At 51.6% G+C, this 20,538-nt stretch overlaps 39 non-coding genes across 39 annotated transcripts; 10 read left to right on the top strand and 29 right to left on the bottom strand.

Moving 5' to 3' along the window:
• Positions 1–975: 975 nt before the first annotated feature.
• On the bottom strand, positions 976–1,048 carry Trnav-cac. The gene has a single exon. It is a non-coding gene; the product is annotated as a tRNA-Val (tRNA).
• A 667-nt stretch (positions 1,049–1,715) lies between these two features.
• Positions 1,716–1,788, bottom strand: Trnav-aac. Its single transcript has one exon. It is a non-coding gene; the product is annotated as a tRNA-Val (tRNA).
• Positions 1,789–1,937: 149 nt separating this feature from the next.
• Trnav-cac lies at positions 1,938–2,011 on the bottom strand. The gene has a single exon. It is a non-coding gene; the product is annotated as a tRNA-Val (tRNA).
• Positions 2,012–2,378: 367 nt separating this feature from the next.
• Positions 2,379–2,450, top strand: Trnap-agg. Its single transcript has one exon. It is a non-coding gene; the product is annotated as a tRNA-Pro (tRNA).
• A 191-nt stretch (positions 2,451–2,641) lies between these two features.
• On the bottom strand, positions 2,642–2,714 carry Trnav-aac. The gene has a single exon. It is a non-coding gene; the product is annotated as a tRNA-Val (tRNA).
• Positions 2,715–2,872: 158 nt separating this feature from the next.
• On the bottom strand, positions 2,873–2,945 carry Trnav-cac. Its single transcript has one exon. It is a non-coding gene; the product is annotated as a tRNA-Val (tRNA).
• A 375-nt stretch (positions 2,946–3,320) lies between these two features.
• On the top strand, positions 3,321–3,392 carry Trnap-agg. The gene has a single exon. It is a non-coding gene; the product is annotated as a tRNA-Pro (tRNA).
• Positions 3,393–3,583: 191 nt separating this feature from the next.
• Trnav-aac lies at positions 3,584–3,656 on the bottom strand. The gene has a single exon. It is a non-coding gene; the product is annotated as a tRNA-Val (tRNA).
• Positions 3,657–3,814: 158 nt separating this feature from the next.
• Trnav-cac lies at positions 3,815–3,887 on the bottom strand. Its single transcript has one exon. It is a non-coding gene; the product is annotated as a tRNA-Val (tRNA).
• A 375-nt stretch (positions 3,888–4,262) lies between these two features.
• On the top strand, positions 4,263–4,334 carry Trnap-agg. The gene has a single exon. It is a non-coding gene; the product is annotated as a tRNA-Pro (tRNA).
• A 191-nt stretch (positions 4,335–4,525) lies between these two features.
• On the bottom strand, positions 4,526–4,598 carry Trnav-aac. Its single transcript has one exon. It is a non-coding gene; the product is annotated as a tRNA-Val (tRNA).
• A 158-nt stretch (positions 4,599–4,756) lies between these two features.
• Positions 4,757–4,829, bottom strand: Trnav-cac. The gene has a single exon. It is a non-coding gene; the product is annotated as a tRNA-Val (tRNA).
• Positions 4,830–5,204: 375 nt separating this feature from the next.
• On the top strand, positions 5,205–5,276 carry Trnap-agg. Its single transcript has one exon. It is a non-coding gene; the product is annotated as a tRNA-Pro (tRNA).
• Positions 5,277–5,467: 191 nt separating this feature from the next.
• Positions 5,468–5,540, bottom strand: Trnav-aac. The gene has a single exon. It is a non-coding gene; the product is annotated as a tRNA-Val (tRNA).
• Positions 5,541–5,698: 158 nt separating this feature from the next.
• On the bottom strand, positions 5,699–5,771 carry Trnav-cac. Its single transcript has one exon. It is a non-coding gene; the product is annotated as a tRNA-Val (tRNA).
• Positions 5,772–6,146: 375 nt separating this feature from the next.
• Trnap-agg lies at positions 6,147–6,218 on the top strand. Its single transcript has one exon. It is a non-coding gene; the product is annotated as a tRNA-Pro (tRNA).
• Positions 6,219–6,409: 191 nt separating this feature from the next.
• Positions 6,410–6,482, bottom strand: Trnav-aac. Its single transcript has one exon. It is a non-coding gene; the product is annotated as a tRNA-Val (tRNA).
• A 158-nt stretch (positions 6,483–6,640) lies between these two features.
• Trnav-cac lies at positions 6,641–6,713 on the bottom strand. The gene has a single exon. It is a non-coding gene; the product is annotated as a tRNA-Val (tRNA).
• A 375-nt stretch (positions 6,714–7,088) lies between these two features.
• Trnap-agg lies at positions 7,089–7,160 on the top strand. Its single transcript has one exon. It is a non-coding gene; the product is annotated as a tRNA-Pro (tRNA).
• A 191-nt stretch (positions 7,161–7,351) lies between these two features.
• Trnav-aac lies at positions 7,352–7,424 on the bottom strand. The gene has a single exon. It is a non-coding gene; the product is annotated as a tRNA-Val (tRNA).
• A 158-nt stretch (positions 7,425–7,582) lies between these two features.
• Positions 7,583–7,655, bottom strand: Trnav-cac. The gene has a single exon. It is a non-coding gene; the product is annotated as a tRNA-Val (tRNA).
• A 375-nt stretch (positions 7,656–8,030) lies between these two features.
• Trnap-agg lies at positions 8,031–8,102 on the top strand. Its single transcript has one exon. It is a non-coding gene; the product is annotated as a tRNA-Pro (tRNA).
• A 191-nt stretch (positions 8,103–8,293) lies between these two features.
• Trnav-aac lies at positions 8,294–8,366 on the bottom strand. Its single transcript has one exon. It is a non-coding gene; the product is annotated as a tRNA-Val (tRNA).
• Positions 8,367–8,524: 158 nt separating this feature from the next.
• On the bottom strand, positions 8,525–8,597 carry Trnav-cac. Its single transcript has one exon. It is a non-coding gene; the product is annotated as a tRNA-Val (tRNA).
• A 668-nt stretch (positions 8,598–9,265) lies between these two features.
• On the bottom strand, positions 9,266–9,338 carry Trnav-aac. The gene has a single exon. It is a non-coding gene; the product is annotated as a tRNA-Val (tRNA).
• A 158-nt stretch (positions 9,339–9,496) lies between these two features.
• On the bottom strand, positions 9,497–9,569 carry Trnav-cac. The gene has a single exon. It is a non-coding gene; the product is annotated as a tRNA-Val (tRNA).
• A 402-nt stretch (positions 9,570–9,971) lies between these two features.
• Trnap-agg lies at positions 9,972–10,043 on the top strand. Its single transcript has one exon. It is a non-coding gene; the product is annotated as a tRNA-Pro (tRNA).
• Positions 10,044–10,237: 194 nt separating this feature from the next.
• Positions 10,238–10,310, bottom strand: Trnav-aac. Its single transcript has one exon. It is a non-coding gene; the product is annotated as a tRNA-Val (tRNA).
• A 158-nt stretch (positions 10,311–10,468) lies between these two features.
• Trnav-cac lies at positions 10,469–10,541 on the bottom strand. Its single transcript has one exon. It is a non-coding gene; the product is annotated as a tRNA-Val (tRNA).
• Positions 10,542–16,751: 6,210 nt separating this feature from the next.
• Positions 16,752–16,824, bottom strand: Trnav-aac. The gene has a single exon. It is a non-coding gene; the product is annotated as a tRNA-Val (tRNA).
• A 158-nt stretch (positions 16,825–16,982) lies between these two features.
• On the bottom strand, positions 16,983–17,055 carry Trnav-cac. The gene has a single exon. It is a non-coding gene; the product is annotated as a tRNA-Val (tRNA).
• A 668-nt stretch (positions 17,056–17,723) lies between these two features.
• Positions 17,724–17,796, bottom strand: Trnav-aac. Its single transcript has one exon. It is a non-coding gene; the product is annotated as a tRNA-Val (tRNA).
• A 158-nt stretch (positions 17,797–17,954) lies between these two features.
• On the bottom strand, positions 17,955–18,027 carry Trnav-cac. The gene has a single exon. It is a non-coding gene; the product is annotated as a tRNA-Val (tRNA).
• A 402-nt stretch (positions 18,028–18,429) lies between these two features.
• Trnap-agg lies at positions 18,430–18,501 on the top strand. Its single transcript has one exon. It is a non-coding gene; the product is annotated as a tRNA-Pro (tRNA).
• A 194-nt stretch (positions 18,502–18,695) lies between these two features.
• Positions 18,696–18,768, bottom strand: Trnav-aac. Its single transcript has one exon. It is a non-coding gene; the product is annotated as a tRNA-Val (tRNA).
• Positions 18,769–18,926: 158 nt separating this feature from the next.
• Trnav-cac lies at positions 18,927–18,999 on the bottom strand. The gene has a single exon. It is a non-coding gene; the product is annotated as a tRNA-Val (tRNA).
• A 402-nt stretch (positions 19,000–19,401) lies between these two features.
• On the top strand, positions 19,402–19,473 carry Trnap-agg. Its single transcript has one exon. It is a non-coding gene; the product is annotated as a tRNA-Pro (tRNA).
• A 194-nt stretch (positions 19,474–19,667) lies between these two features.
• Positions 19,668–19,740, bottom strand: Trnav-aac. Its single transcript has one exon. It is a non-coding gene; the product is annotated as a tRNA-Val (tRNA).
• Positions 19,741–19,898: 158 nt separating this feature from the next.
• Positions 19,899–19,971, bottom strand: Trnav-cac. The gene has a single exon. It is a non-coding gene; the product is annotated as a tRNA-Val (tRNA).
• Positions 19,972–20,538: the final 567 nt, after the last annotated feature.

A 20,538-nucleotide genomic window follows, 5' to 3' on the forward strand; every position in this document is an offset into this window, starting at 1 on the left:
CAGCCGAGGGCTCAAGAAGTCTTCGGGGTGCTCGAGAGGGTGTCTGCCGTAGCACCCCTAACGAGATAGCGGCGTTTCGCGCAGTCGTTATTGCAAGTCATATCAGCAAAAGCAATCACTTTCTCAGCAGCAGGCAGAGCGAATGCACAGACGATATTTCTTTTGTCAGCCTGGAACCCATCACAGCCGAGGGCTCAAGAAGTCTTCGGGGTGCTCGAGAGGGTGTCTGCCGTAGCGCCCCTAACGAGATAGCGGCGTTTCGCGCAGTCGTTATTGCAAGTCATATCAGCAAAAGCAATCACTTTCTCAACAGCAGGCAGTGCGAGCCCAGCGGCAGCTCTACATGAAGGTACCAGTAGCCCAGGAAGGCCGCCGACCGCGGGAATTCGCGCCGGCCCCATCCCGCCAGCGTACACGAGACTTCCAGGGCACCCTGGACGACTTCGAGGGACTGAAATAATTTGCATTTGCCGTGTCACAGGGCTCGTTGGTCTAGGGATATGATTCCTGCTTAGGGTGCAGGAGGTCCCGGGGTCAAATTCCGGACGAGCACTAGCGTTTTGTGCAAATTGATCGCACGTCGGTGGCTGAGTCAGCGCAAAAAGCTCGCCGTCAATATCAAATGAACTTATTTGGTGTGAGCAATTGACGCTGTGGTCCGACGCTTGAAGGCGATTACGAAGGTTTCGGGTACAGATGGTAGCAGATGCATGTTAGTAAGTCTTGCTTAAAGTGATGAAAAAGTGTTTCCGCACGGGATCCAACCGGGGACCTTCTGCGTGTTAGGCAGACGTGATAACCGCTACACCCCGGAAACTGCTTGTGCGCACCTTACTTCACAGACAACTTGTAGTGATGTTGCCATCGTAACTAAAAAATTCAATAAATGTGGTACTTGCAAAACGAAGGGACATGCAGCAGATCCACACACGACGTGGCTCTTTGGAGGACAATACGACACAGACAGGAAAATACTGTTCCCGTCCGGGATCGAACCGGGGACCTTCTGCGTGTGAAGCAGACGTGATAACCGCTACACTACGGAAACGACGGACCCGGGGAGTCCATCCTTGTTCACTCGAACTTGCCTCAGACTTTCTCTCGTTCGCGAATGCACACACGACAGTTCTTTTGTCAGCCTGGAACCCATCACAGCCGAGGGCTCAAGAAGTCTTCGGGGTGCTCGAGAGGGTGTCTGCCGTAGCACCCCTAACGAGATAGCGGCGTTTCGCGCAGTCGTTATTGCAAGTCATATCAGCAACAGCAATCACTTTCTCAGCAGCAGGCAGTGCGAGCCCAGCGGCAGCTCTACATGAAGGTACCAGTAGCCCAGGAAGGTCGCCGACCGCGGGAATTCGCGCCGCCCCCATCCCGCCAGCCTACACGACACTGTCAGGGCACCCTGGACGACATCGAGGGACTGAAATAATTGGCATTCGCCGTGTCACAGGGCTCGTTGGTCTAGGGATATGATTCTTGCTTAGGGTGCAGGAGGTCCCGGGGTCAAATCCCGGACGAGCCCTAGCGTTTTGTGCAAGTTGATCGCACGTCGGTGGCTGAGTCAGCGCAAAAAGCTCCCGTCAATATCAAATGAATTTCTTATTTGGTGTGAGCAATTGACGCTGTGGTCCGACGCGTGAAGGCGATTACGAAGGTTTCGGGTACAGATGGTAGCAGATGCATGTTAGTAAGTCTTGCTTAAAGTGATGAAAAAGTGTTTCCGCACGGGATCGAACCGGGGACCTTCTGCGTGTTAGGCAGACGTGATAACCGCTACACCCCGGAAACTGCTTGTGCTTCACAGACAACTTGTAGCGATGTTGCCATCGTAACTAAAAAATTCAATAAATGTGGTACTTGCAAAACGAAGGGACATGCAGCAGATCCACACACGACGTGGCTCTTTGGAGGACAATACGACACAGGCGGGAAAATACTGTTCCCGCCCGGGATCGAAGCGGGTTACCTTCTGCGTGTGAAGCAGACGTGATAACCGCTACACTACGGAAACGACGGACCCGAGGAGTCCATCCTCCAACTTGCATCAGCCTTTCTCTCGTCGGCGAAAGCACACACGACAGTTCTTTTGTCACCCTGGAACCCATCACAGCCGAGGGCTCAAGAAGTCTTCGGGGTGCTCGAGAGGGTGTCTGCCGTAGCACCCCTAACGAGATAGCGGCGTTTCGCGCAGTCGTTATTGCAAGTCATATCAGCAAAAGCAATCACTTTCTCAGCAGCAGGCAGTGCGAGCCCAGCGGCATCAAGGCCGCCGACCGCGGGAATTCGCGCCGCCCCCGTCCCGCCAGCCCACACGAGACTGTCAGGGCACCCTGGACGACATCGAGGGACTGAAATAATTGGCATTCGCCGTGTCACAGGGCTCGTTGGTCTAGGGGTATGATTCCTGCTTAGGGTGCAGGAGGTCCCGGGTTCAAGTCCCGGACGAGCCCTAGCGCTTTGTGCAAACTGATCGCACGTCAGTGGCTGAGTCAGCGCAAAAAGCTCGCCGTCAATATCAAATGAACTTATTTGGTGTGAGCAATTGACGCTGTGGTCCGACGCGTGAAGGCGATTAGGAAGGTTTCGGGTACAGATGGTAGCAGATGCATGTTAGTAAGTCTTGCTTAAAGTGATGAAAAAGTGTTTCCGCCCGGGATCGAACCGGGGACCTTCTGCGTGTTAGGCAGACGTGATAACCGCTACACCCCGGAAACTGCTTGTGCGCACCTTACTTCACAGACAACTTGTAGTGATGTTGCCATCGTAACTAAAAAATTCAATAAATGTGGTACTTGCAAAACGAAGGGACATGCAGCAGATCCACACACGACGTGGCTCTTTGGAGGACAATACGACACAGACAGGAAAATACTGTTCCCGTCCGGGATCGAACCGGGGACCTTCTGCGTGTGAAGCAGACGTGATAACCGCTACACTACGGAAACGACGGACCCGGGGAGTCCATCCATGTTCACTCGAACTTGCCTCAGACTTTCTCTCGTTCGCGAATGCACACACGACAGTTCTTTTGTCAGCCTGGAACCCATCACAGCCGAGGGCTCAAGAAGTCTTCGGGGTGCTCGAGAGGGTGTCTGCCGTAGCACCCCTAACGAGATAGCGGCGTTTCGCGCAGTCGTTATTGCAAGTCATATCAGCAAAAGCAATCACTTTCTCAGCAGCAGGCAGTGCGAGCCCAGCGGCATCAAGGCCGCCGACCGCGGGAATTCGCGCCGCCCCCGTCCCGCCAGCCCACACGAGACTGTCAGGGCACCCTGGACGACATCGAGGGACTGAAATAATTGGCATTCGCCGTGTCACAGGGCTCGTTGGTCTAGGGGTATGATTCCTGCTTAGGGTGCAGGAGGTCCCGGGTTCAAGTCCCGGACGAGCCCTAGCGCTTTGTGCAAACTGATCGCACGTCAGTGGCTGAGTCAGCGCAAAAAGCTCGCCGTCAATATCAAATGAACTTATTTGGTGTGAGCAATTGACGCTGTGGTCCGACGCGTGAAGGCGATTAGGAAGGTTTCGGGTACAGATGGTAGCAGATGCATGTTAGTAAGTCTTGCTTAAAGTGATGAAAAAGTGTTTCCGCCCGGGATCGAACCGGGGACCTTCTGCGTGTTAGGCAGACGTGATAACCGCTACACCCCGGAAACTGCTTGTGCGCACCTTACTTCACAGACAACTTGTAGTGATGTTGCCATCGTAACTAAAAAATTCAATAAATGTGGTACTTGCAAAACGAAGGGACATGCAGCAGATCCACACACGACGTGGCTCTTTGGAGGACAATACGACACAGACAGGAAAATACTGTTCCCGTCCGGGATCGAACCGGGGACCTTCTGCGTGTGAAGCAGACGTGATAACCGCTACACTACGGAAACGACGGACCCGGGGAGTCCATCCTTGTTCACTCGAACTTGCCTCAGACTTTCTCTCGTTCGCGAATGCACACACGACAGTTCTTTTGTCAGCCTGGAACCCATCACAGCCGAGGGCTCAAGAAGTCTTCGGGGTGCTCGAGAGGGTGTCTGCCGTAGCACCCCTAACGAGATAGCGGCGTTTCGCGCAGTCGTTATTGCAAGTCATATCAGCAAAAGCAATCACTTTCTCAGCAGCAGGCAGTGCGAGCCCAGCGGCATCAAGGCCGCCGACCGCGGGAATTCGCGCCGCCCCCGTCCCGCCAGCCCACACGAGACTGTCAGGGCACCCTGGACGACATCGAGGGACTGAAATAATTGGCATTCGCCGTGTCACAGGGCTCGTTGGTCTAGGGGTATGATTCCTGCTTAGGGTGCAGGAGGTCCCGGGTTCAAGTCCCGGACGAGCCCTAGCGCTTTGTGCAAACTGATCGCACGTCAGTGGCTGAGTCAGCGCAAAAAGCTCGCCGTCAATATCAAATGAACTTATTTGGTGTGAGCAATTGACGCTGTGGTCCGACGCGTGAAGGCGATTAGGAAGGTTTCGGGTACAGATGGTAGCAGATGCATGTTAGTAAGTCTTGCTTAAAGTGATGAAAAAGTGTTTCCGCCCGGGATCGAACCGGGGACCTTCTGCGTGTTAGGCAGACGTGATAACCGCTACACCCCGGAAACTGCTTGTGCGCACCTTACTTCACAGACAACTTGTAGTGATGTTGCCATCGTAACTAAAAAATTCAATAAATGTGGTACTTGCAAAACGAAGGGACATGCAGCAGATCCACACACGACGTGGCTCTTTGGAGGACAATACGACACAGACAGGAAAATACTGTTCCCGTCCGGGATCGAACCGGGGACCTTCTGCGTGTGAAGCAGACGTGATAACCGCTACACTACGGAAACGACGGACCCGGGGAGTCCATCCTTGTTCACTCGAACTTGCCTCAGACTTTCTCTCGTTCGCGAATGCACACACGACAGTTCTTTTGTCAGCCTGGAACCCATCACAGCCGAGGGCTCAAGAAGTCTTCGGGGTGCTCGAGAGGGTGTCTGCCGTAGCACCCCTAACGAGATAGCGGCGTTTCGCGCAGTCGTTATTGCAAGTCATATCAGCAAAAGCAATCACTTTCTCAGCAGCAGGCAGTGCGAGCCCAGCGGCATCAAGGCCGCCGACCGCGGGAATTCGCGCCGCCCCCGTCCCGCCAGCCCACACGAGACTGTCAGGGCACCCTGGACGACATCGAGGGACTGAAATAATTGGCATTCGCCGTGTCACAGGGCTCGTTGGTCTAGGGGTATGATTCCTGCTTAGGGTGCAGGAGGTCCCGGGTTCAAGTCCCGGACGAGCCCTAGCGCTTTGTGCAAACTGATCGCACGTCAGTGGCTGAGTCAGCGCAAAAAGCTCGCCGTCAATATCAAATGAACTTATTTGGTGTGAGCAATTGACGCTGTGGTCCGACGCGTGAAGGCGATTAGGAAGGTTTCGGGTACAGATGGTAGCAGATGCATGTTAGTAAGTCTTGCTTAAAGTGATGAAAAAGTGTTTCCGCCCGGGATCGAACCGGGGACCTTCTGCGTGTTAGGCAGACGTGATAACCGCTACACCCCGGAAACTGCTTGTGCGCACCTTACTTCACAGACAACTTGTAGTGATGTTGCCATCGTAACTAAAAAATTCAATAAATGTGGTACTTGCAAAACGAAGGGACATGCAGCAGATCCACACACGACGTGGCTCTTTGGAGGACAATACGACACAGACAGGAAAATACTGTTCCCGTCCGGGATCGAACCGGGGACCTTCTGCGTGTGAAGCAGACGTGATAACCGCTACACTACGGAAACGACGGACCCGGGGAGTCCATCCTTGTTCACTCGAACTTGCCTCAGACTTTCTCTCGTTCGCGAATGCACACACGACAGTTCTTTTGTCAGCCTGGAACCCATCACAGCCGAGGGCTCAAGAAGTCTTCGGGGTGCTCGAGAGGGTGTCTGCCGTAGCACCCCTAACGAGATAGCGGCGTTTCGCGCAGTCGTTATTGCAAGTCATATCAGCAAAAGCAATCACTTTCTCAGCAGCAGGCAGTGCGAGCCCAGCGGCATCAAGGCCGCCGACCGCGGGAATTCGCGCCGCCCCCGTCCCGCCAGCCCACACGAGACTGTCAGGGCACCCTGGACGACATCGAGGGACTGAAATAATTGGCATTCGCCGTGTCACAGGGCTCGTTGGTCTAGGGGTATGATTCCTGCTTAGGGTGCAGGAGGTCCCGGGTTCAAGTCCCGGACGAGCCCTAGCGCTTTGTGCAAACTGATCGCACGTCAGTGGCTGAGTCAGCGCAAAAAGCTCGCCGTCAATATCAAATGAACTTATTTGGTGTGAGCAATTGACGCTGTGGTCCGACGCGTGAAGGCGATTAGGAAGGTTTCGGGTACAGATGGTAGCAGATGCATGTTAGTAAGTCTTGCTTAAAGTGATGAAAAAGTGTTTCCGCCCGGGATCGAACCGGGGACCTTCTGCGTGTTAGGCAGACGTGATAACCGCTACACCCCGGAAACTGCTTGTGCGCGCCTTACTTCACAGACAACTTGTAGTGATGTTGCCATCGTAACTAAAAAATTCAATAAATGTGGTACTTGCAAAACGAAGGGACATGCAGCAGATCCACACACGACGTGGCTCTTTGGAGGACAATACGACACAGACAGGAAAATACTGTTCCCGTCCGGGATCGAACCGGGGACCTTCTGCGTGTGAAGCAGACGTGATAACCGCTACACTACGGAAACGACGGACCCGGGGAGTCCATCCTTGTTCACTCGAACTTGCCTCAGACTTTCTCTCGTTCGCGAATGCACACACGACAGTTCTTTTGTCAGCCTGGAACCCATCACAGCCGAGGGCTCAAGAAGTCTTCGGGGTGCTCGAGAGGGTGTCTGCCGTAGCACCCCTAACGAGATAGCGGCGTTTCGCGCAGTCGTTATTGCAAGTCATATCAGCAAAAGCAATCACTTTCTCAGCAGCAGGCAGTGCGAGCCCAGCGGCATCAAGGCCGCCGACCGCGGGAATTCGCGCCGCCCCCGTCCCGCCAGCCCACACGAGACTGTCAGGGCACCCTGGACGACATCGAGGGACTGAAATAATTGGCATTCGCCGTGTCACAGGGCTCGTTGGTCTAGGGGTATGATTCCTGCTTAGGGTGCAGGAGGTCCCGGGTTCAAGTCCCGGACGAGCCCTAGCGCTTTGTGCAAACTGATCGCACGTCAGTGGCTGAGTCAGCGCAAAAAGCTCGCCGTCAATATCAAATGAACTTATTTGGTGTGAGCAATTGACGCTGTGGTCCGACGCGTGAAGGCGATTAGGAAGGTTTCGGGTACAGATGGTAGCAGATGCATGTTAGTAAGTCTTGCTTAAAGTGATGAAAAAGTGTTTCCGCCCGGGATCGAACCGGGGACCTTCTGCGTGTTAGGCAGACGTGATAACCGCTACACCCCGGAAACTGCTTGTGCGCACCTTACTTCACAGACAACTTGTAGTGATGTTGCCATCGTAACTAAAAAATTCAATAAATGTGGTACTTGCAAAACGAAGGGACATGCAGCAGATCCACACACGACGTGGCTCTTTGGAGGACAATACGACACAGACAGGAAAATACTGTTCCCGTCCGGGATCGAACCGGGGACCTTCTGCGTGTGAAGCAGACGTGATAACCGCTACACTACGGAAACGACGGACCCGGGGAGTCCATCCTTGTTCACTCGAACTTGCCTCAGACTTTCTCTCGTTCGCGAATGCACACACGACAGTTCTTTTGTCAGCCTGGAACCCATCACAGCCGAGGGCTCAAGAAGTCTTCGGGGTGCTCGAGAGGGTGTCTGCCGTAGCACCCCTAACGAGATAGCGGCGTTTCGCGCAGTCGTTATTGCAAGTCATATCAGCAAAAGCAATCACTTTCTCAGCAGCAGGCAGTGCGAGCCCAGCGGCATCAAGGCCGCCGACCGCGGGAATTCGCGCCGCCCCCGTCCCGCCAGCCCACACGAGACTGTCAGGGCACCCTGGACGACATCGAGGGACTGAAATAATTGGCATTCGCCGTGTCACAGGGCTCGTTGGTCTAGGGGTATGATTCCTGCTTAGGGTGCAGGAGGTCCCGGGTTCAAGTCCCGGACGAGCCCTAGCGCTTTGTGCAAACTGATCGCACGTCAGTGGCTGAGTCAGCGCAAAAAGCTCGCCGTCAATATCAAATGAACTTATTTGGTGTGAGCAATTGACGCTGTGGTCCGACGCGTGAAGGCGATTAGGAAGGTTTCGGGTACAGATGGTAGCAGATGCATGTTAGTAAGTCTTGCTTAAAGTGATGAAAAAGTGTTTCCGCCCGGGATCGAACCGGGGACCTTCTGCGTGTTAGGCAGACGTGATAACCGCTACACCCCGGAAACTGCTTGTGCGCACCTTACTTCACAGACAACTTGTAGTGATGTTGCCATCGTAACTAAAAAATTCAATAAATGTGGTACTTGCAAAACGAAGGGACATGCAGCAGATCCACACACGACGTGGCTCTTTGGAGGACAATACGACACAGACAGGAAAATACTGTTCCCGTCCGGGATCGAACCGGGGACCTTCTGCGTGTGAAGCAGACGTGATAACCGCTACACTACGGAAACGACGGACCCGGGGAGTCCATCCTTGTTCACTCGAACTTGCCTCAGACTTTCTCTCGTTCGCGAATGCACACACGACAGTTCTTTTGTCAGCCTGGAACCCATCACAGCCGAGGGCTCAAGAAGTCTTCGGGGTGCTCGAGAGGGTGTCTGCCGTAGCACCCCTAACGAGATAGCGGCGTTTCGCGCAGTCGTTATTGCAAGTCATATCAGCAAAAGCAATCACTTTCTCAGCAGCAGGCAGTGCGAGCCCAGCGGCAGCTCTACATGAAGGTACCAGTAGCCCAGGAAGGCCGCCGACCGCGGAAATTCCCGCCGGCCCCATCCCGCCAGCGTACACGAGACTTCCAGGGCACCCTGGACGACAACCAGGGACTGGAATAATTGACATTCGCCGTGTCACAGGGCTCGTTGGTCTAGGGGTATGATTCCTGCTTAGGGTACAGTAGGTCACGGGTTCAAATCCCGGACGAGCCCTAGCGTTTTGTGCAAACTGATCGCACGTCAGTGGCTGAGTCAGCGCAAAAAGCTCGCCGTCAATATCAAATGAATTTCTTATTCGATGTGAGCAATTGACACTCGGGTCCGACGCGTGAAGGCGATTACGAAGGTTTCGGGTACAGATGGTAGCAGATGCATGTTAGTACGTCTTGCTTAAAGTGATGAAAAAGTGTTTCCGCCCGGGATCGAACTGGGGACCTTCTGCGTGTTAGGCAGACGTGATAACCGCTACACCACGGAAACTGCTTGTGTGTACCTTACTTCACAGACAACTTGTAGTGATGTTGCCATCGTAACTAAAAAATTTAATAAATGTGGTACTTGCAAAACGAAGGGACATGCAGCAGATCCACACAAGACGTGGCTCATTGGAGAACAATACGACATAGGCAGGAAAATTCTGTTCCCGCCCGGGATCGAACCGGGGACCTTCTGCGTGTGAAGCAGACGTGATAACCGCTACACTACGGAAACGACGGACCCGGGGAGTCCATCCTTGTTCACTCGAACTTGCCTCAGACTTTCTCTCGTTCGCGAATGCACACACGACAGTTCTTTTGTCAGCCTGGAACCCATCACAGCCGAGGGCTCAAGAAGTCTTCGGGGTGCTCGAGAGGGTGTCTGCCGTAGCACCCCTAACGAGATAGCGGCGTTTCGCGCAGTCCTTATTGCAAGTCATATCAGCAAAAGCAATCACTTTCTCAACAGCAGGCAGTGCGAGCCCAGCGGCAGCTCTACATGAAGGTACCAGTAGCCCAGGAAGGCCGCCGACCGCGGGAATTCGCGCCGGCCCCATCCCGCCAGCGTACACGAGACTTCCAGGGCACCCTGGACGACATCGATGGACTGGAATAATTGGGATTCGCCGTGTCACAGGGCTCGTTGGTGTAGGGGTATGATTCCTGCTTAGGGTGCAGGAGGTCCCGGGTTCAAATCCCGGACGAGCCCTAGCGTTTTGTGCAAACTGATCGCACGTCAGTGGCTGAGTCAGCGCAAAAAGCTCGCCGTCAATATCAAATGAATTTCTTATTCGATGTGAGCAATTGACACTCGGGTCCGACGCGTGAAGGCGATTACGAAGGTTTCGGGTACAGATGGTAGCAGATGCATGTTAGTACGTCTTGCTTAAAGTGATAAAAAAGTGTTTCCGCCCGGGATCGAACCGGGGACCTTCTGCGTGTTAGGCTGACGTGATAACCGCTACACCACGGAAACTGCTTGTGTGCACCTTACTTCACAGACAACTTGTAGTGATGTTGCCATCGTAACTAAAAAATTCAATAAATGTGGTACTTGCAAAACGAAGGGACATGCAGCAGATCCACACACGACGTGGCTCATTGGAGGACAATACGACATAGGCAGGAAAATTCTGTTCCCGCCCGGGATCGAACCGGGGACCTTCTGCGTGTGAAGCAGACGTGATAACCGCTACACTACGGAAACGACGGACCCGGGGAGTCCATCCTTGTTCACTCGAACTTGCCTCAGACTTTCTCTCGTTCGCGAATGCACACACGACAGTTCTTTTGTCAGCCTGGAACCCATCACAGCCGAGGGCTCAAGAAGTCTTCGGGGTGCTCGAGAGGGTGTCTGCCGTAGCACCCCTAACGAGATAGCGGCGTTTCGCGCAGTCCTTATTGCAAGTCATATCAGCAAAAGCAATCACTTTCTCAACAGCAGGCAGTGCGAGCCCAGCGGCAGCTCTACATGAAGGTACCAGTAGCCCAGGAAGGCCGCCGACCGCGGGAATTCGCGCCGGCCCCATCCCGCCAGCGTACACGAGACTTCCAGGGCACCCTGGACGACATCGATGGACTGGAATAATTGGCATTCGCCGTGTCACAGGGCTCGTTGGTCTAGGGGTAATGTTCCGCCGCAGCAGCGGCCGTGTGCAGACGTGCCGGAGTGCTCGCTCTGCGCGTGTTTGGCGGCGCCTGCAGCTGGTTGGGCCTTGTAAGTACATCATGGCCTTTGCCATGGATGATCAGTTACGCCGTTACACGTTGCGTTTCCAATTCCCGTTCGGTTTTAGCCGACCACAGGTCCACGAATTAGTCGATTTCTTCTTCGACAGATTGAGTCTTACAGACGAGGAAGTTTTAGGATTTTCATACGATTTCCTGGCGAATGCTGTCTACGTGAAACTTGTTAGTGACGAGCCTTGTTTACGTGTAATGGACTTAACTAAGGGTACTGCCGAGTTCGTTAATTCTGATGGTGAAATTTGTAAAGTTGTCGTTACCCATGCTGGGTTAGGTCTGCGCACGGTCCGTGTGTTCAACCTACCATTTGAAATTGAACTTGCACGTATTCGGCAATGTCTGTCCCAGTATGGGAACGTATTGGACATTCACCAAGAGCAGTGGGGTGGACTTAAACACTTCAATGTGGATAATGGTGTCAGGGTAGCGCGAATTGACCTCTCGAAGCATATCCCGTCGAATGTCGTGATACAAGGCTTCCGGGCACTCGTTATGTACGAGGGGCAACCACGTACTTGTGTACTTTGTGGCTCTACGGACCATCTGAAGGCCGCGTGTCCCCGTGCTAAACCAGTGCGTCGTGTTTTGCGACAACGTGATGCCCTTGCAGCAGGGCAGGATGGCAATAGGCCGACGTATGCCGAGAGCCTTGTCGGTCCGTCTGTCGTTAGCGCGCCACAGCAGCACGCGGCTGAGGTTGTGCCTGACGTGACCGCCGCCGATGTAAACACAGCTACGGCGAGCCGACTGCCCGTTGATTCTGACGTGGACAACTATGCAATCGACGGGGCCGGAAATTCGCGCCCTTCTGATGCTGGCGTGGTCCGTGTGGAACTTCCGCCAGGATTGCCCAATCAACATCTGCACCCATCTGCGGAGAGTCTTCCACCTGAGGACTCTGGTAACCAGCCGCGAGTTTCCCATCCCCTTGAAGTGTCTTCTCCGCTAAGCGCAGTTTCCGGCAACGAACAGTCTCCCGCGGGTGCTACTCTTACCGCTGCGAAACCCGACATCAACGAACACGTTGAGGACGTCCGTCCTCTGAAGAAAGGACGACAAAAGAAATCGGTCCGTAAGCAGAGTGACGAGGAAACTCGCACTCTTGAACAGAAACTGCAACGTACAATCAAGCAGTTCCGGACCGATGAATGTGAGAGAATCGTTACAGACGATGGAGTACAGGTCGTGCAGCATTCAGAGGAGATCGATGTGGTGATGCATGTCGACAGTTCTGGACACGATGCTTTTATGGATACTACTCCCCCGCCGGGGTCGAGCAAGCAGCCGTCCTGGGCCGACGATACGCAATAACATAGTATTGCCCTTTCTAATGCGGGATTACAAAATTGCAACTGCTAATATAAATCGAATAACATCTGATGTCAAATTAAAATGTTTGACTGACTATATGTACGCCGCCGATATAGATATCGTTTTCTTACAAGAAGTCGTCACACCCAAGGTCGGGAATGTCACGGGCTATGAGGCCATCATCAATATCGGCGATGAGGCAGGGACTGCAATTTTGTACAAAGCGGGCATCACTTGCAGACCTCGAGCGATTTTAGAAACGGGTAGAGGGATTGTCGTACAATTCGAAGATTTGCTTTTGATCAACGTCTACGCCCCGACTGGATCTACAGGCCGAAGGGATAGGAGTGTTTTTTATCGCGATGAAATTGTACCATTATTATCCTGTGGTTGTTCGAGGATTTTATTGGGCGGCGATTTTAATTGTGTTGTACGCAGAGAAGACCAGTGTCCGAATTTTAATTTTTGTTTGGAGTTGCGAGATTTAATTGATGGGCTGGACTTACAAGATACCTGGTGCTCACTTCGCCCGCAGGTCGCCGGATATACGTATGTTACCGCTGCCTCCGCTAGTCGCCTGGATAGGTTTTATGTATCTAAAGACATTTTAAGCGCTGCCAGGGATTGTGAAATATGGCCTGTTAATTTTAGCGACCACTGTGCGTATCACATCACGCTTCGGCATGTCTCGCAGAAAACCTTTTTGGGTCGAGGCGTCTGGCAACTGAACGTCGCCCTGTTGAACGACGGCGACCTGAAGAAGGATCTTATTGCAACGTGGCAATGGTGCCTCCAGCGACGACAAAGATATAGGGAGCGTGTTCATTGGTGGACGGAGTTAGTGAAGCCGCACATAAAGAAATGTATTTGTCAGTTTGCCAGGGCTAAGGCGTACTGGAAGAAACAGACGTTGGAGTTTTATTTTACCGCTCTCCGCCAGTTGTATAACGATTCCTCTGCACTGCCTGGCAATCTCCTACGCATTAAACGTACCAAAGCCAAAATCACCGCTTTGGTTCGTGAGTCTCTGGCAGGAGCCCAAGTCCGGGCACGCTCTTCCGATGACACCTTTAATGAGTCTGCGTCCTTGTACCACGTCATACGGGAAGCTAAAAGGGGCAGACAAAAAATCATTACTCAACTGACAGAAGACGAAGGTCGTGTTTATGATGAGCAAGGCGAGCTTAAGACTTTTATTCGGAATCATTTCCGGCAACTTTACTCACTGCATGACACAGATGTAGAGGCGGGAGAGGAATTTTTGTCTAACATTACGGCATCGGTGGATCCGGACGACCACGCACAGCTCCTGGCAACCATAACTAACTTCGAAGTGAAGTCTATCATTACGTCTGCGGCGAAAGGAAAAGCTGCAGGCTTAGACGGTTTGCCGATTGAATTTTATCTTCGGTACTGGGATGTTTTCGGCGACGAACTGACTATCATGTATAATGAATTGTTAATGAATACTGCTCTTCCATCGCAGTTTACTGAGGGCATGATAGTCTTAGTCTCCAAACCGTCACCGGGGACTTCACTCAATAACTTACGACCAATCACCCTACTCAATGCAGATTTCAAAATCTTTACTAGGATTATCAATGCCAGACTCAAGCCAGTCCTTCGTAAAGTTCTTGGTTCATATCACATGAACGTGGTTACTGGCCGATCAATGATAGACGCCCTGTGCGAATACCGAGATATTGCATATTTGACTTGGATTTGCAAGACCACGTTGGCAATAGTCTTTTTTGACTTCGATAAGGCATTTGATAGGACTAACCACGGATTTCTGTTCAGAACGGTGGAAAAACTGGGTTTCAACCAGCAATTCGTACAGATAATAAGAAACTGTATCTGCAATACGTCTTCCCGCGTGAAATTCAACGGCCAGTTAACAGCCCCTGTGCCCATTCAACAAGGTTTGCGACAAGGGTGCCCGCTTTCTACGACTCTTTTCGCCATTGCTATAGAGCCACTACTGAAGACGTTTTGCGTCACCTTACCGGGTCTTCAAACGCTGAATACAAAGACCGTCTGTCATGCCTATGCGGACGATATTAGCGTCCTTATCAACAACAACGAAGATTTCGACACCGTGCGACGGCTTGTACAACAGTATGCCAGCGCCTGCGGTGCACGCCTTAACGAACGGAAATCCAAAGTCTTGCATTTAGGTCCGCAGGCTCGCTTTGCGAACACCGTTTGGTTAGAGGCAACCAACCAACTCAAGCACCTTGGTTTGATTCTCACTTCGAATCCGCGGGAAATGGTGAGAGTGAATTGGGAACAGAAGCTCAACGTCCTTCGAGCTTTGATTCGAGAGCACAATATGCGGTCTTTAGATAGGATTCAGAGAGCACATTTCGTCAATTATTATGTTCTCAGCAAGATTTACCATGTTGCCGCTGTTCTCCCTATTCCTACCGATATTGCAAACAGAATTTTAGCTCTTGCAGGCTGGTACGTTTGGCGAGGTAATATTTTTAAAGTCGCTTTCAAGGCTACCGCTTTACCTCACTATAAAGGTGGTCTAGCCCTTAAAGATGTTGAATTACAGTGCTTAGCGATTTTTCTAGCTCGAACATCAAGGATCTTACGATGTAGTCAGACAGGTCTTACGGCACGTCTGTTCCAGCAGTTACGACCACCGGATATGACGCCACCGATAAATGTTGGACCTATCCATCCCGAGCTCGTTCATATTCGCCGATATTACGTGGAGTCCAGCTACGTGCATCAACACCTGCAAACATTCACTGCTGCGGCTGTCTACAGTGTATTTACGAATCGGCAACAGAATAACTCTATAGAAATGAAGTATCCTCGCAAGAACTGGCGACAAATTTGGATGAATATCAGCACTCCTCTTCTTCGTTCCCGAGTACGTTCCTTGTGGTATGATGTTGTGAACGAGGTGATGCCCACGGGAGAGAAATTGTGTATGATCCAATTACGGCCTACGCCGACTTGCGACGCATGTGGACATGTGGAAACGTTGCAACACATATTATACTGCAGAGATCAAACGCAAATCTGGAACTGGACGAGAATGAAACTGGCTCTTATTAATAGAACGTCGCCATCCGCAATACAACTGCAGGATATACTCCACCCGGACTGGCAATTATTTCCGAAATCTAAAAATAATAGCTATACCTGGTTAATTGGACAGTACCTCTATTATATGCTGACGACTAAAACGCCTACACTTTCTGATTTTCATATGTATCTTATTGCCGAATATTACGCGATCAAACGATTACGAAAATATAAAGAAAAATTTCAGAAATTTCTCACCGTTGCTTTGAATGATGGAAAACTTTAAGTGTGCGAACTATTGAGTACGATTATTGCTTTTTATTTCTTTCTTCTATTATCAGGGTATCTCTTTGTCAGTTCTCCGGACTTTATTGTTTCATGGTTGGTACAATGTGTGCACCTAAGGCCGAAGAGAAGCAGCATGCAACAGGATGCTAAACTTGTGGAGCCAATATTTATTTCTGTTTCTTTACGTTCCCCAGAAGACACGTATAGTTTAATTTGATGAAGTTTCACTCAGACGAGGCAGTATTTCTTTCCAGATACCCGTTTTCCTCAACACGGACCTTTATTTTCTCCTTATTATCTATGATGCTGAAAGAGAAACATATGCTCTTGTTGATTTTGTCTCCACCAACTCAAGGAACACACCAGTTACTTTAGTGAATAACTGCAAGGAAACAGCACGGCGGCCATCTCGGCGAACATACTCTCAACGCTAAGAGATGTCAACATTGAATCAAGCCTTCAAGCAACTCAAACATCGATGAAAGCAGAACGACACGGAAACATTCATGCCATTACTAAGTGAAGACGAGCTTGAGAGGTAGTGATCCTGAGATATACCACCGCAAAATATATACATAAAAAAAATTAAAATAAAAAAAAAATTAAAAATAATAAAAAAAATCTCCAAAAAAAGCGCAGAAGCTAGCCGAAGAAGGCACAAAAAGGTGAGCGTATGGATGGGCTGTGTGGGGAGAAGGGAGGCCCAAAAAAAAAAAAAAAAAAAAAAAAAAAAAAAAAAAAAAAAAAAAAAAAAAAACAAAAAAAAAAAAAAAAAAAAGGGGTATGATTCCTGCTTAGGGTGCAGTAGGTCACGGGTTCAAATCCCGGACGAGCCCTAGCGTTTTGTGCAAACTGATCGCACGTCAGTGGCTGAGTCAGCGCAAAAAGCTCGCCGTCAATATCAAATGAATTTCTTATTCGATGTGAGCAAATGACACTCGGGTCCGACGCGTGAAGGCGATTACGAAGGTTTCGGGTACAAATGGTAGCAGATGCATGTTAGTACGTCTTGCTTAAAGTGATGAAAAAGTGTTTCCGCCCGGGATCGAACTGGGGACCTTCTGCGTGTTAGGCAGACGTGAGAACCGCTACACCACGGAAACTGCTTGTGTGTACCTTACTTCACAGACAACTTGTAGTGATGTTGCCATCGTAACTAAAAAATTTAATAAATGTGGTACTTTCAAAACGAAGGGACATGCAGCAGATCCACACACGACGTGGCTCATTGGAGGACAATACGACATAGGCAGGAAAATTCTGTTCCCGCCCGGGATCGAACCGGGGACCTTCTGCGTGTGAAGCAGACGTGATAACCGCTACACTACGGAAACGACGGACCCGGGGAGTCCATCCTTGTTCACTCGAACTTGCCTCAGACTTTCTCTCGTTCGCGAATGCACACACGACAGTTCTTTTGTCAGCCTGGAACCCATCACAGCCGAGGGCTCAAGAAGTCTTCGGGGTGCTCGAGAGGGTGTCTGCCGTAGCACCCCTAACGAGATAGCGGCGTTTCGCGCAGTCCTTATTGCAAGTCATATCAGCAAAAGCAATCACTTTCTCAACAGCAGGCAGTGCGAGCCCAGCGGCAGCTCTACATGAAGGTACCAGTAGCCCAGGAAGGCCGCCGACCGCGGGAATTCGCGCCGGCCCCATCCCGCCAGCGTACACGAGACTTCCAGGGCACCCTGGACGACATCGAGGGACTGGAATAATTGACATTCGCCGTGTCACAGGGCTCGTTGGTGTAGGGGTATGATTCCTGCTTAGGGTGCAGGAGGTCACGGGTTCAAATCCCGGACGAGCCCTAGCGTTTTGTGCAAACTGATCGCACGTCAGTGGCTGAGTCAGCGCAAAAAGCTCGCCGTCAATATCAAATGAATTTCTTATTCGATGTGAGCAATTGACACTCGGGTCCGACGCGTGAAGGCTATTACGAAGGTTTCGGGTACAGATGGTAGCAGATGCATGTTAGTACGTCTTGCTTAAAGTGATGAAAAAGTGTTTCCGCCCGGGATCGAACTGGGGACCTTCTGCGTGTTAGGCAGACGTGATAACCGCTACACCACGGAAACTGCTTGTGTGTACCTTACTTCACAGACAACTTGTAGTGATGTTGCCATCGTAACTAAAAAATTTAATAAATGTGGTACTTGCAAAACGAAGGGACATGCAGCAGATCCACGCAAGACGTGGCTCATTGGAGGACAATACGACATAGGCAGGAAAATTCTGTTCCCGCCCGGGATCGAACCGGGGACCTTCTGCGTGTGAAGCAGACGTGGTAACCGCTACACTACGGAAACGACGGACACGGGGAGTCCATCCTTGTTCACTCGAACTTGCCTCAGACTTTCTCTCGTTCGCGAATGCACACACGACAGTTCTTTTGTCAGCCTGGAACCCATCACAGCCGAGGGCTCAAGAAGTCTTCGGGGTGCTCGAGAGGGTGTCTGCCGTAGCACCCCTAACGAGATAGCGGCGTTTCGCGCAGTCCTTATTGCAAGTCATATCAGCAAAAGCAATCACTTTCTCAACAGCAGGCAGTGCGAGCCCAGCGGCAGCTCTACATGAAGGTACCAGTAGCCCAGGAAGGCCGCCGACCGCGGGAATTCGCGCCGGCCCCATCCCGCCAGCGTACACGAGACTTCCAGGGCACCCTGGACGACATCGAGGGACTGGAATAATTGACATTCGCCGTGTCACAGGGCTCGTTGGTCTAGGGGTATGATTCCTGCTTAGGGTGCAGGAGGTCACGGGTTCAAATCCCGGACGAGCCCTAGCGTTTTGTGCAAACTGATCGCACGTCAGTGGCTGAGTCAGCGCAAAAAGCTCGCCGTCAATATCAAATGAATTTCTTATTCGATGTGAGCAATTGACACTCGGGTCCGACGCGTGAAGGCGATTACGAAGGTTTCGGGTACAGATGGTAGCAGATGCATGTTAGTACGTCTTGCTTAAAGTGATGAAAAAGTGTTTCCGCCCGGGATCGAACTGGGGACCTTCTGCGTGTTAGGCAGACGTGATAACCGCTACACCACGGAAACTGCTTGTGTGTACCTTACTTCACAGACAACTTGTAGTGATGTTGCCATCGTAACTAAAAAATTTAATAAATGTGGTACTTGCAAAACGAAGGGACATGCAGCAGATCCACACAAGACGTGGCTCATTGGAGGACAATACGACATAGGCAGGAAAATTCTGTTCCCGCCCGGGATCGAACCGGGGACCTTCTGCGTGTGAAGCAGACGTGATAACCGCTACACTACGGAAACGACGGACCCGGGGAGTCCATCCTTGTTCACTCGAACTTGCCTCAGACTTTCTCTCGTTCGCGAATGCACACACGACAGTTCTTTTGTCAGCCTGGAACCCATCACAGCCGAGGGCTCAAGAAGTCTTCGGGGTGCTCGAGAGGGTGTCTGCCGTAGCACCCCTAACGAGATAGCGGCGTTTCGCGCAGTCCTTATTGCAAGTCATATCAGCAAAAGCAATCACTTTCTCAACAGCAGGCAGTGCGAGCCCAGCGGCAGCTCTACATGAAGGTACCAGTAGCCCAGGAAGGCCGCCGACCGCGGGAATTCGCGCCGGCCCCATCCCGCCAGCGTACACGAGACTTCCAGGGCACCCTGGACGACATCGATGGACTGGAATAATTGACATTCGCCGTGTCACAGGGCTCGTTGGTGTAGGGGTATGATTCCTGCTTAGGGTGCAGGAGGTCCCGGGTTCAAATCCCGGACGAGCCCTAGCGTTTTGTGCAAACTGATCGCACGTCAGTGGCTGAGTCAGCGCAAAAAGCTCGCCGTCAATATCAAATGAATTTCTTATTCGATGTGAGCAATTGACACTCGGGTCCGACGCGTGAAGGCGATTACGAAGGTTTCGGGTACAGATGGTAGCAGATGCATGTTAGTACGTCTTGCTTAAAGTGATGAAAAAGTGTTTCCGCCCGGGATCGAACCGGGGACCTTCTGCGTGTTAGGCTGACGTGATAACCGCTACACCACGGAAACTGCTTGTGTGCACCTTACTTCACAGACAACTTGTAGTGATGTTGCCATCGTAACTAAAAAATTCAATAAATGTGGTACTTGCAAAACGAAGGGACATGCAGCAGATCCACACACGACGTGGCTCATTGGAGGACAATACGACATAGGCAGGAAAATTCTGTTCCCGCCCGGGATCGAACCGGGGACCTTCTGCGTGTGAAGCAGACGTGATAACCGCTACACTACGGAAACGACGGACCCGGGGAGTCCATCCTTGTTCACTCGAACTTGCCTCAGACTTTCTCTCGTTCGCGAATGCACACACGACAGTTCTTTTGTCAGCCTGGAACCCATCACAGCCGAGGGCTCAAGAAGTCTTCGGGGTGCTCGAGAGGGTGTCTGCCGTAGCACCCCTAACGAGATAGCGGCGTTTCGCGCAGTCCTTATTGCAAGTCATATCAGCAAAAGCAATCACTTTCTCAACAGCAGGCAGTGCGAGCCCAGCGGCAGCTCTACATGAAGGTACCAGTAGCCCAGGAAGGCCGCCGACCGCGGGAATTCCCGCCGGCCCCATCCCGCCAGCGTACACGAGACTTCCAGGGCACCCTGGACGACAACCAGGGACTGGAATAATTGACATTCGCCGTGTCACAGGGCTCGTTGGTCTAGGGGTATGATTCCTGCTTAGGGTGCAGTAGGTCACGGGTTCAAATCCCGGACGAGCCCTAGCGTTTTGTGCAAACTGATCGCACGTCAGTGGCTGAGTCAGCGCAAAAAGCTCGCCGTCAATATCAAATGAATTTCTTATTCGATGTGAGC

Source organism: Schistocerca piceifrons, chromosome 2, assembly GCF_021461385.2.
Source record: "Schistocerca piceifrons isolate TAMUIC-IGC-003096 chromosome 2, iqSchPice1.1, whole genome shotgun sequence".
NCBI lineage: Eukaryota > Metazoa > Arthropoda > Insecta > Orthoptera > Acrididae > Schistocerca > Schistocerca piceifrons.